This window comes from Pristiophorus japonicus, unplaced genomic scaffold (assembly GCF_044704955.1).
Source record: "Pristiophorus japonicus isolate sPriJap1 unplaced genomic scaffold, sPriJap1.hap1 HAP1_SCAFFOLD_486, whole genome shotgun sequence".
NCBI lineage: Eukaryota > Metazoa > Chordata > Chondrichthyes > Pristiophoridae > Pristiophorus > Pristiophorus japonicus.
In genome coordinates, this window is record NW_027254391.1 from 6926 (window position 1) to 18986 (window position 12061).

The following is a 12061-nucleotide window of genomic DNA, read 5'->3' on the forward strand; positions in this document are numbered from 1 at the left end:
TAATTGCAAGCCTATTTTTAATCAACCAACATTGCAAAGATCAATTTATTCCAAATATGACCTATTTAGTCTGCTTTAAAAAAAACATGCATGTGTATTTCATGCAAACTTTGGTGCTTTCGAAAAAAAAATTGTAATATTTAGTGAACTATATTTAAAATAGCTGCTAGAATTCACTGTTAATTCGTCGAATTCAAGACAAATAGGGGGAGAAATAACAGAGCAGAGATTGTTTGAACTGATCGGCTGATGCATGCTGGGCTGTTTTTCAAAATCCCCTCAGCTATAGATGGGGAAAGAATTGTTTGTAGATACACATGAGGTATTAGCCTCTCTGGCCTCATTCCCATGCAGCAAGGCTGTAGGCTTTGTTTACTGATACAGATGCAAAGTGAATGCTAATCTAGTGACCGAAACCAACACGTGGTGCTGGTGCAGACAGCAGCTGGGAACTTCTGATGCAAAGTGTTTTTTTTTTAAAAAGCTCTTGTAACCCTTGAAGTTCCGGATTCTGTTGAAATAGATGGTGCACAAGCGGCTCTTCCCCAATCGCAATTGTTTCATGTTAATGATGCTAAGGCTTTCATTTTTATTTTCACCAGCTTAAAAAAAACCCCAGGGAAAGTAAAGGACGTGCCTTTCCATGGCAGAGGGTTTGTTCACTGTGCCGGCCATTGAGTTACATAGCGTCAGCCATCATCATCATAGGCAGTCCTTCGACATCCAGCAAGACTTGCTTCCACTCTAAAAATGAGTTCTTAAGCGACTGAACAGTCCAATATGGGAATGACAGTCTCTGTCACAGGTGGGACACATAGTTATTGAGGGTAAGGGTGGGTGGGACTGGTTTGCCACACGCTCCTTCCGCTGCCTGCGTTTAGTCTCTGCATTTTTTTTTGAAATTCGTAGCCAATCGTTCCAATTCTTTGTCAAATCACAAACGCCAGAGGTCACCTTGCACATGCCAAGGATCACTCTGCGCCAATGCTCTTAGCCAAAAGGCCTAGAGCCACTGCACCGTTCCTGGAAGTACTGCAATACCAGATTCGTGCCATGGAGATGGATGGGTCAAGCCACCCACACACCTCCGTGGAGGTGGATGGGTCAAGCCACCCCACCCACCTCCTGTTTCCAAAAAAGCAAGCATATACCTTCCTGACCAGGGAGAAACCACCCGGAGGTCATGGTGGCTGGTCAGAACAGGTACTACACTTGATATTAGCCAAAAGGCCGAGAAGCGATCTCTGCATGCTCTCGGCAATGAGACTCGAGGTGCTCAGCGCCCTCCCGGATGCACTTCCTCCACTTAGGGCGGTCTTTGGCCAGGGACTCCCAGGTGTCGGTGGGGATGTTGCACTTTATCAGGGAGGCTTTGAGGATGTCAATGCAAGCACACAGAATTATAGCTGAATCAACAACAACATTGCCTTTATATAGCACCTTTGAAGCAGTAAAATGTCCTTAGGCACTTTACAGGAGAATTTGACACTGAACCACATAAGGAGATATTAGGACAGGTGACCAAAAGCTTGGTCAAAGAGGTAGGTTTTAAGGAAGAGAGGGAGGTAGAGAGGTGGCGAGGTTTAGGCAGGAAATACCAGAGCTTGGGACCTAGGCAACAGAAGGCCCGGCCACCAATGGTGGAGCGATTATAATCAGAGATGATTAATAGGGCAGAATTAGAGGAGCGCAGATATCTCGGAGGGGTGTAGTGCAGGAGGAGGTTACAGAGATAGGGAGGGGTGAGGCCCTGGAGAGATTTGAAACACAAGCTTGAGAATTTTAAAAGCATTGCCGGACCGGGAGCCAACGTGAGTCAGTATGGTAAGATGGCGATCACAGATTGTATCGTGTTATGACATTTTTAGCCAGCAGATGGAGCCCACCATGGAGGTCATACATTTGGTTAGCTCCTGCCTGAGCATGTGGGACAAGAGGAATAAACACAGAGGCTGAGAAGTTGCTGGGAAAATAATGGCGAGTTCACAGCACTGTAACTAAAAAACAACAGTTTGTGGCGAGGACGTTGGAGGAGTGCAGAGATCTCAGAGATTTATAGGGCTGGAGGACATTACAGCAATAGGGAGGGTTGTAGGGCTGGAGGAGAGTACAGAGATAGGGAGGGTTGTAGGGGCTTGAGGAGTTTACAGAGATAGGGATGGGTTGAGGGCTGGAGCTGGTTACAGAGTTAGGGAGGGGTGCAGGGCTGGAGGAGGTTACAATGATAGGGAGGGGTGTAGTGCTGGAGGGGGTTACAGAGATAGGGAGGGTTGTAGGGCTGGAGGAGGTTACACTGATAGGGAGGGTTGTAGGGCTGGAGGAGGTTACAGAGATAGGGATGGATGTAGGTCTGGAGGAGGTTATAGAGATAGGGAGGGTTGTCGGGCTTCGGGCGGTTACAAAGATAGAGAGGGTTGTAGGCCTTGCACTGGTTACAGAGATAGGGAGGGCTGTTGGGCTGGAGAAGGTTATAGAGATAGGGAGGGTTGTAGAGCTGGAGAAGGTTATAAAAATAGGGAGTGTTGTAGGGTTGACGGAGGTTACAATGATCGGGAGGTGTGTAGTGCAGGAAGGGGTTACATAGATAGGGAGGGTTGTAGTGATGGAGGAGGTTACAGAGATAGGGAGTGTTGTAGGACTGGAGGAGGTTACAATGATCAGGAGGGTTGTAGGGCTGGAGGAGGTTACAGAGATAGGAGGGTTGTAGGGCTGGAGGAGGTTACAGAGATAGGGAGGGGTGAAGGGCTGGAGGAGGTTATAGAGATAGGGAGGCGTGTAGGGCTGGAGGAGGTTACAGAGATAGGGAGGGTTGTAGGGCTGGAGGAGGTTATAGAGATAGGGAGGCGTGTAGGGCTGGAGAAGGTAACAGTGATAGGGAGGGTTGTACGGCTGGAGGAGTTTACAGTGATAGGGAGGGGTGTAGTGCAGGAGGGGCGTTCTAGAGTTAGGGAGTGTTGAAGGGCTGGAGGAGTTTTCAGAGATAGGGACGGTTGTAGGGCTGGAGGAGGTTACAGAGATAGGGAGGGTTGTCGGGCTGGAAGAGGTTACAGTGATACGGAGGCGTGTAGGGCTGGAGGAGGTTACAGAGATAGGGAGGCGTGTAGGGCTGGAGGAGGTTACAGAGATAGGGAGGGTTGTCGGGCTGGAGGAGGTTATAGAGATAGGGAGACGTGTAGGGCTGGAGGAGGTTCCAGAGATAGGGAGGGTTGTAGGGCTGGAGGAGGTTACAGAGATAGGGAGGGTTGTAGGCCTGGAGGAGGTTATAGGGATAGGAAGGGGTGTAAGGCTGAAGGAGGTTACAATGATAGGGCGAGGTATAGTGCTGGAGGGGGTGACAGAGATAGGGAGGGTTGTAGGAGGTTATAGAGATGAGTAGGGTTGGAGGAGGTTACAGTGATAGGGAGTGTTGAAGGGCTGGATGAGGTAACAATGATAAGGAGGGGTGTAGGGCTGGAGGAGATTACAGAGATAGGGAGGGGTGTAGTGCTGGAGGAGGTTACAGAGATAGGGAGGGTTGTAGGGCTGGAGGAGGTTACAGAGATAGGGAGGCGCGTCGGGCTGGAGGAGGTTACAGAGATAGGGAGGGTTGTAGGGCTGGAAGAGGTTATAGTGATAGGAAGGGGTGTAGGGCTGGAGGAGGTTACAATGATAGGGCGAGGTATAGTGCTGGAGGGGGTGACAGAGATAGGGAGGGTTGGAGGAGGTTATAGAGATGAGGAGGGTTGTAGGGTTGGAGGAGGTTACAGTGATCGGGAGTGTTGTAGGGCTGGATGAGGTAACAATGATAGGGAGGTGTGTAGGGCTGGCGGAGGTTACAGAGATTGGGAGGGTTGTAGGTTTGGAGGAGGTTACAGAGATAGGGATGGATGTAGGTCTGGAGGAGGTTATAGAGACAGGGATGTTTGTAGGGCTGACGGAGGTTACAGAGAAAGGGAGAGTTGTAGGGCTGGTGGAGGTTACAATGATCGGGAGGGTTGTCGGTTTGGAGGAGGTTACAGAGATAGGGAGGGGTGTAGGGTTGGAGGAGGTTACAGAGATAGAGAGGGGTGAAGGGCTGGAGGAGGTTACAGTGATCGGAGGGTTGTAGGGCTGGAGGAGGTTACAGAGATAGGGAGGGTTGTAGGGCTGGAGGAAGTTACAGAGATAGGGAGGGTTGCAGGGCTGGAGGAAGTTGCAGAGAGGGAGGGTTGTTTTTGCTGGAGGAAGTTACAGAGATAGGGAGGGTTGTAGGTTCTGGGGATAGGGAGGGTTGTAGGTCTGGAGGAGGTAACAGTGATAGGGAGCCGTGTAGGGCTGGAGGAGGTAACAGTGATAGGGAGGGTTGTACGGCTGGAGGAGTTTACAGTGATAGGGAGGGGTGTCGTGCAGGAGGGGCGTTCCAGAGTTAGGGAGGGTTGTAGAGCTGGAGGAGGTTACAGAGATAGGGAGGCGTGTAGGGCTGGAGGAGATTACAGAGATAGGGAGGTGTGTAGGGCTGGAGGAGGTTACAGAGATAGGGAGGGTTGTCGGGCTGGAGGAGGTTATAGAGATAGGAAGGCGTGTAGGGCTGGAGGAGGTTACAGAGATAGGGAAGGTTGTAGGGCTGGAGGAGGTTACAGTGATCGGAGGGTTGTAGGGCTGGAGGAGGTTACAGAGATAGGGAGGCGTGTAGGGCTGGAGGAGGTTACAGAGATAGGGAGGGTTGTAGGGCTGGAGGAGGTTACAGAGATAGGGAGGCATGTAGGGCTGGAGGAGGTTACAGAGATAGGGTGGGTTGTAGGGCTGGAGGAGGTTACAGAGATAGGGAGGCGTGTAGGGCTGGAGGAGGTTACAGAGATAGGGAGGGTTGTAGGGCTGGAGGAGGTTATAGTGATAGGAAGGGGTGTAGGGCTGGAGGAGGTTACAATGATAGGCCGAGGTATAGTGCTGGAGGGGGTGACAGAGATAGGGAGGGTTGTAGGGTTGGATGAGGTTATAGAGATGAGGAGGGTTGTAGGGTTGGAGGAGGTTACAGTGATCGGGAGTGTTGTAGGGCTAGATGAGGTAACAATGATAGGGAGGTGTGTAGGGCTGGAGGAGGTTACAGAGATTGGGAGAGTTGTATGTTTGGAGGAGGTTACAGAGATAGGGAGGGTTGTAGGGCTGGTGGAGGTTACATTGATCGGGAGGGTTGTCGGTTTGGAGGAGGTTACAGAGATAGGGAGGGGTGTAGGGTTGGAGGAGGTTACAGAGATAGAGAGGGGTGAAGGGCTGGAGGAGGTTACAGAGATAGGGAGGGGTGAAGGGCTGGAGGAGGTTACAGAGATAGGGAGAGGTGTAGGGCTGGAGGAGGTTACAGAGATAGGGAGAGGTGTAGGGCTGCATGAGGTTACAGTGATAGGGAGGGTTGTTGAGTTGAAGGAGGTTACAGAGATAGGGAGGGTTGTAGGGCTGGAGGAGCTTCTGGGGATAGGGAGGGTTGTAGGGCTGGAGGAGGTTACAGAGATAGGGAGGCGTGTCAGGCTGGAGGAGGTTACAGAGATAGGGAGGGTTGTCGGACTGGAGGAGGTTATAGAGATAGGGAAGCGTGTAGGGCTGGAGGAGGTTACAGAGATAGGGAGGGTTGTAGGGCTGGAGGGGGTTACAGAGAAAGTGAAGGTTGTAGGGCTGGAGGAGGTTACAGTGATAGGGAGGGTTGTAGGGCTGGAGGAGGTTACAGAGATAGGGAGGTGTGTAGGGCTGGAGGAGGTTACAGAGATAAAGAGGATTGTAGGGCTGGAGGAGGTTTCAGAGATAGGGAGGCGTGTAGGGCTGGAGGAGGTTACAGAGATAGGGAGGGATGTAGGGCTGGAGGAGGCTATAGTGATAGGAAGGGGTGTAGGGCTGGAGGAGGTTGCAATGATAGGGCGAGGTATACTGCTGGAGGGGGTGACAGAGATAGGGGGGGTTGTAGGGTTGGAGGAGGTTATAGAGATGAGGAGGGTTCTAGGATTGGAGGAGTTTACAGTGATAGGAAGTGTTGTAGGGCTGGAGGAGGTAACAGTGATAGGGAGGGGTGTAGGGCTGGAGGAGGTTACAGTGATAGGGAGGTGTGTAGTGCTGGAGGAGGTAACAGTGATAGGGAGGGTTCTACGGCTGGAGGAGTTTACAGTGATAGGGAGGGGTGTAGTGCAGGAGGGGGTTACAGTGATAGGGTGTGTTGAAGGGCTGGAGGAGTCTTCAGAGATAGGGAGGGTTGTAGGGCTGGAGGAGGTTACAGTGATACGGAGGCGTGTAGGGCTGGAGGAGGTTACAGAGATAGGGAGGCGTGTCAGGCTGGAGGAGGTTACAGAGATAGGGAGGGTTGTCGGACTGGAGGAGGTTATAGAGATAGGGAAGCGTGTAGGGCTGGAGGAGGTTACAGAGATAGGGAGGGTTGTAGGGCTGGAGGGGGTTACAGAGAAAGTGAAGGTTGTAGGGCTGGAGGAGGTTACAGTGATAGGGAGGGTTGTAGGGCTGGAGGAGGTTACAGAGATAGGGAGGTGTGTAGGGCTGGAGGAGGTTACAGAGATAAAGAGGGTTGTAGGGCTGGAGGAGGTTTCAGAGATAGGGAGGCATGTAGGGCTGGAGGAGGTTACAGAGATAGGGAGGGATGTAGGGCTGGAGGAGGTTATAGTGATAGGAAGGGGTGTAGGGCTGGAGGAGGTTGCAATGATAGGGCGAGGTATAGTGCTGGAGGGGGTGACAGAGATAGGGGGGGTTGTAGGGTTGGAGGAGGTTATAGAGATGAGGAGGGTTCTAGGATTGGAGGAGTTTACAGTGATAGGAAGTGTTGTAGGGCTGGAGGAGGTAACAGTGATAGGGAGGGGTGTAGGGCTGAAGGAGGTTACAGAGATAGGGAGGGTTGTAGGTTTGGAGGAGGTTACAGTGATAGGGAGGGGTGTTAAACTGAAGAAGGTTACAGTGATAGGGAAGGTTGTAGGGCTGGAGGAGGATACAGAGATAGTGAGGGTTGTCGGGCTTCGGGCGGTTACAAAGATAGGGAGGGTTGTAGGGCTGGCACTGGTTACAGAGATAGGGAGGGAGTTGGGCTGGAGGAGGTTATAGAGATAGGGAGGGTTGTAGAGCTGGAGAAGTTTATAGAAATAGGGAGGGTTGTAGGGCTGACGGAGGTTACAATGATCGGGAGGTGTGTAGTGCTGGAAGGGGTTACATAGATAGGGAGGGTTGTAGTGATGGAGGAGGTTACAGAGATAGGGAGTGTTGGAGGACTGGAAGAGGTTACAATGATCGGGAGGGTTGTAGGGCTGGAGGAGGTTACAGAGATAGGAGGGTTGTAGGGCTGGAGGAGGTTACAGAGATAGGAGGGTTGTAGTGCTGGAGGAGGTTACAGAGATAGGGAGTGTTGTAGGACTGGAGGAGGTAACAATGATCGGGAGGGTTGTAGGGCTGGAGGAGGTTACAGAGATAGGGAGGGATGTAGGGGCTGGATGAAGTTACAGAGATAGAGAGGGGTGAAGGGCTGGAGGAGGTTACAGAGATAGGGAGGGGGGAATGGCTGGAGGAGGTTACTGAGATAGGGAGAGGTGTAGGGCTGGAGGAGGTTACAGTGATAGGGAGGGTTGTAGAGTTGAAGGAGGTTACAGAGATAGGGAGGGTTGTAGGGCTGGAGGAGGTTCTGGGGATAGGTAGGGTTGTAGGGCTGGAGGAGGTAACAGTGATAGGTAGGCGTGTAGTGCTGGAGGAGGTAACAGTGATAGGGAGGGTTGTACGGCTGGAGGAGTTTACAGTGATAGGGAGGGGTGTAGTGCAGGTGGGGCGTTCCAGAGTTAGGGAGGGTTGTAGGGCATGAGGAGGATACAGAGATAGGGAGGGGTGTAGGGCTGGAGGAGGTTACAGAGATAGGAGGGTTGTAGTGCTGGAGGAGGTTACAGAGATAGGGAGGGTTGTAGGGCTGGAGGAGGTTACAATGATACGGAGGCGTGTAGGGCTGGAGGAGGTTACAGAGATAGGGAGGGTTGTAGGGCTGGAGGAGGTTACAGTGATACGGAGGCGTGTAGGGCTGGAGGAGGTTACAGTGATAGGGAGGTGTGTAGGGCTGGAGGAGGTTACAGAGATAGCGAGGGTTGTCGGACTGGAGGAGGTTATAGAGATAGGGAGGCGTGTAGGGCTGGAGGAGGTTACAGAGATAGGGAGGGTTGTCGGGCTGGAGGAGGTTACAGAGATTGGGAAGGTTGTAGGGCTGGAGGAGGTTACAGTGATAAGGAGGTTTGTAGGGCTGGAGGAGATTACAGAGATAGGGTGGCGTATAGGGCTGGAGGCGGTTACAGAGATAGGGAGGGTTGTAGGGCTGGAGGAGATTTCAGAGATAGGGAGGCGTGTAGGGCTGGAGGAGGTTACAGAGATAGGGAGGGTTGTAGGGCTGGAGGAGGTTACAGTGATAGGGAGTGCTTTTGGGCTGGAGGAGGTAACAATGATAGGGAGGGGTGTAGGGCTGGAGGAGGTTACAGAGATAGGGGAGTTTGTAGGTTTGGCGGAGGTTACAGAGATAGGGATGGATGTAGGTCTGGAGGAGGTTATAGAGATAGGGAGGGTTGTAGGGCTGGTGGAGGTTACATTGATCGGGAGGCGTGTAAGGCTGGAGGAGGTTACAGAGATAGGGAGGGTTGTAGGGCTGGAGGAGGTTATAGTGATCGGAAGGGGTGTAGGGCTGGAGGAGGTTACAATGATAGGGCGAGGTATAGTGCTGGAGGCGGTGACAGAGATAGGGAGGATTGAAGGGTTGGAGGAGGTTATAGAGATGAGGAGGGTTGTAGGGTTGGAGGAGGTTACAGTGATAGGGAGGGCTGTAGGGCTGGAGGAGGTAACAGTGATAGGTAGGCCTGTAGTCCTGGAGGAGGTAACAGTCATAGGGAGGGTTGTATGGCTGGAGGAGTTTACAGTGATCGGGAGGGATGTAGTGCAGGAGGGACGTTCCAGAGTTAGGGATGGTTGTAGGGCTGGAGGAGGTTACAGAGATAGGGAGGGTTGTAGGGACTGGTGGAGGTTACATTGATAGGGAGGATTGTTGGTTTGAAGGAGGTTACAGTGATAGGGAGGGTTGTAGAACTGAAGAAGGTTATAGAGATTGGGCGGGGTGTAGGGCTGGAGGAGGTGACAGAGATAGGGAGAGTTGTAGGGTCTGCAGGAGGATACAGAGATAGGGAGGGTTGTAGGGCTGGAGGAGGTTATAGAGATGAGGAGGGTTGTACGGCTGGAAGAGGTTACAGTGATAGGGAGGGGTGTAGGGCTGGAGGAGGTTACAGAGATAGGGTGGGGTGTAGGGCTGGAGGAAGTTACAGAGATAGGGATGGATGTAGGTCTGGAGGAGGTTCTAGAAATCGGGATGGTTGAAGGGCTGACGGAGGTTACAATGATAGGGAGTGTTGTAGGGCTGGAGGAGATTACAGTGATAGGGAGTTTTGTAGGGTCTGGAGGAGGATACAGAGATAGGGAGGGTTGTAGGGCTGGAGGAGGTTATAGAGATGAAGAGGGTTGTAGGGTTGACGGAGGTTACAATGATCGGGAGGTGTGTCGTGCTGGAAGGGGTTACAGAGATAGGGAGGGTTGTAGTGATGGAGGAGGTTACAGAGATAGGGAGGGGTGTAGGGCTGGAGGAGGTTACAGTGATAGGGACGGTTGTAGGGCTGGAGGAGGTTACAGAAATAGGAGGTTTGTAGGGCTGGAGGAGGTTACAGAGATAGGGAGTGTTGTACAACTGGAGGAGGTTACAATGATCGGGAGGGTTGTAGGGCTGGAGGAGGTTACAGAGATAGAGAGGTTTGTCGGGCTTTCGGAGGTTACACAGAGAGGGAGGTATGTAGGGGCTGGATGAAGTTACAGAGATAGGGAGGGGTGAAGGGCTGGAGGAGGTTCTGGGGATAGCCAGCGTTGTAGGGCTGGAGGAGGTAACAGTGATAGGGAGGCGTGTAGTGCTGGAGGAGGTAACAGTGATAGGGAGGGTTGTACGGCTGGAGGAGTTTACAGAGATAGGGAGGGTTGTAGGGCTGGAGGAGGTTACAGTGATACGGAGGCGTGTAGGGCTGGAGGAGGTTACAGAGATAGGGAGGCGTGTAGGGCTGGAGGAGGTTATAGAGATAGGGAGGGTTGTTGGGCTGGAGGAGGTTACAGAGATAGGGAAGGTTGTAGGGCTGGAGGAGGTTACAGTGATAGGGAGGGTTGTAGAGCTGGAGGAGGTTACAGAGATAGGGAGGCGTGTAGGGCTGGAGGAGGTTACAGAGATAAAGAGAGTTGTAGGGCTGGAGGAGGTTACAGAGATAGGGAGGCGTGTGAGGCTGGAGGAGGTTACAGAGATAGGGAGGGTTGTAGGGCTGGAGGAGGTTTCAGAGATAGGGAGGCGTGTAGGGCTGGAGGAGGTTACAGAGATAGGGAGGGTTGTAGGGCTGGAGGAGGTTACAGAGATAGGGAGGCATGTAGGGCTGGAGGAGGTTACAGAGATAAAGAGGGGTGTAGGGCTGCAGGAGGTTACAATGATAGGGCGAGGTATACTGCTGGAGGGGGTGACAGAGATAGGGAGGGTTGGAGGGTTGGAGGAGGTTATAGAGATGAGTAGGGTTGTAGGGTTGGAGGAGGTTACAGTGATAGGGAGTGTTGTAGGGCTGGAGGAGGTAATAATGATAGGGACGGGTGTAGGGCTGGAGGAGGTCACAGAGATAGGGAGGGTTGTAGGTTTAGAGGAGATTACAGTGATAGGGAGGGTTGCAGAACTGAAGAAGGTTACAGAGATTGGGCGGGGTATAGGGCTGGAGGAGGTGACAGAGATAGGGAGAGTTGTAGGGTCTGCAGGAGGATACAGAGATAGGGAGGGTTGTAGGGCTGAAGGAGGTTATAGAGATGAGGAGGGTTGTACGGCTGGAAGAGGTTACAGTGATAGGATGGATTGTAGGGCTGGAGGAGGTTACCGAGATAGGGAGGGGTGTAGGGCTGGAGGAAGTTACAGAGATAGGGATGGATGTAGGTCTGGAGGAGGTTCTAGAGATCGGGATGGTTGAAGGGCTGACAGAGGTTACAATGATCGGGAGTGTTGTAGGGTCTGGAGGAGGATACAGAGATAGGGAGGGTTGTAGGGCTGGAGGAGGTCATAGAGATGAAGAGGGTTGTAGGGTTGACGGAGGTTACAATGATCGGGAGGTGTGTCGTGCTGGAAGGGGTTACAGAGATAGGGAGGGTTGTAGTGATGGAGGAGGTTACAGAGATAGGGAGGGGTGTAGGGCTGGAGGAGGTTACAGTGATAGGGAGGGTTGTAGGGCTGGAGGAGTTAACAGAGATAGGGAGGCATGTAGGGCTGGAGGCGGTTACAGAGATAAAGAGGGTTATAGGGCTGGAGGAGGTGACAGAGATAGGGAGGCGTGTAGGGCTGGAGGAGGTTACAGAGATAGGGAGGGTTGTCGGGCTGGAGGAGGTTTCAGAGATACGGAGGCGTGTACGTCTGGAGGAGGTTACAGAGATAGGGAGGGTTGTAGGGCTGGAGGAGGTTACAGTGATAGGGAGTGTTGTAGGGCTGGAGGAGGTAACAATGATAGGGAGGGGTGTAGGGCTGGAGGTGGTTACAGAGATAGGGAAGTTTTTGGTTTGGAGGAGGTTACATTGATAGGGAGGATTGTAGGTTTGAGGAGGTTACAGTGATAGGGAGGGTTGTAGAACTGAAGAAGGTTACAGAGATAGGGAGGGGTGTAGGGCTGGAGGAGGTCATAGAGATGAAGAGGGTTGTAGGGCTGACGGAGGTTGCAATGATCGGGAGGTGTGTAGTGCTGGAAGGGGTTACAGAGATAGGGAGGGTTGTAGTGATGGTGGAGGATACAGAGATAGGGAGGGGTGTAGGGCTGGAGGAGGTTACAGTGATAGGGACGGTTGTAGGGCTGGAGGAGGTTACAGAGATAGGAGGGTTGTAGTGCTGGAGGAGGTTACAGAGATAGGGAGTGTTGTAGGACTGGAGGAGGTTACAATGATCGGGAGGGTTGTAGGGCTGGAGGAGGTTCCAGAGATAGGGAGGGTTGTCGGGCTTTCGGAGGTTACACAGAGAGGGAGGGATGTAGGGGCTGGATGAAGTTATAGAGATAGAGAG

The 12061-nt window shown here is 52.4% G+C and overlaps 1 pseudogene; it reads right to left on the minus strand.

The window, feature by feature from the left end:
• Positions 1-1007: 1007 nt before the first annotated feature.
• Positions 1008-1242, minus strand: LOC139253264 (U2 spliceosomal RNA; annotated as a pseudogene).
• Positions 1243-12061: the final 10819 nt, after the last annotated feature.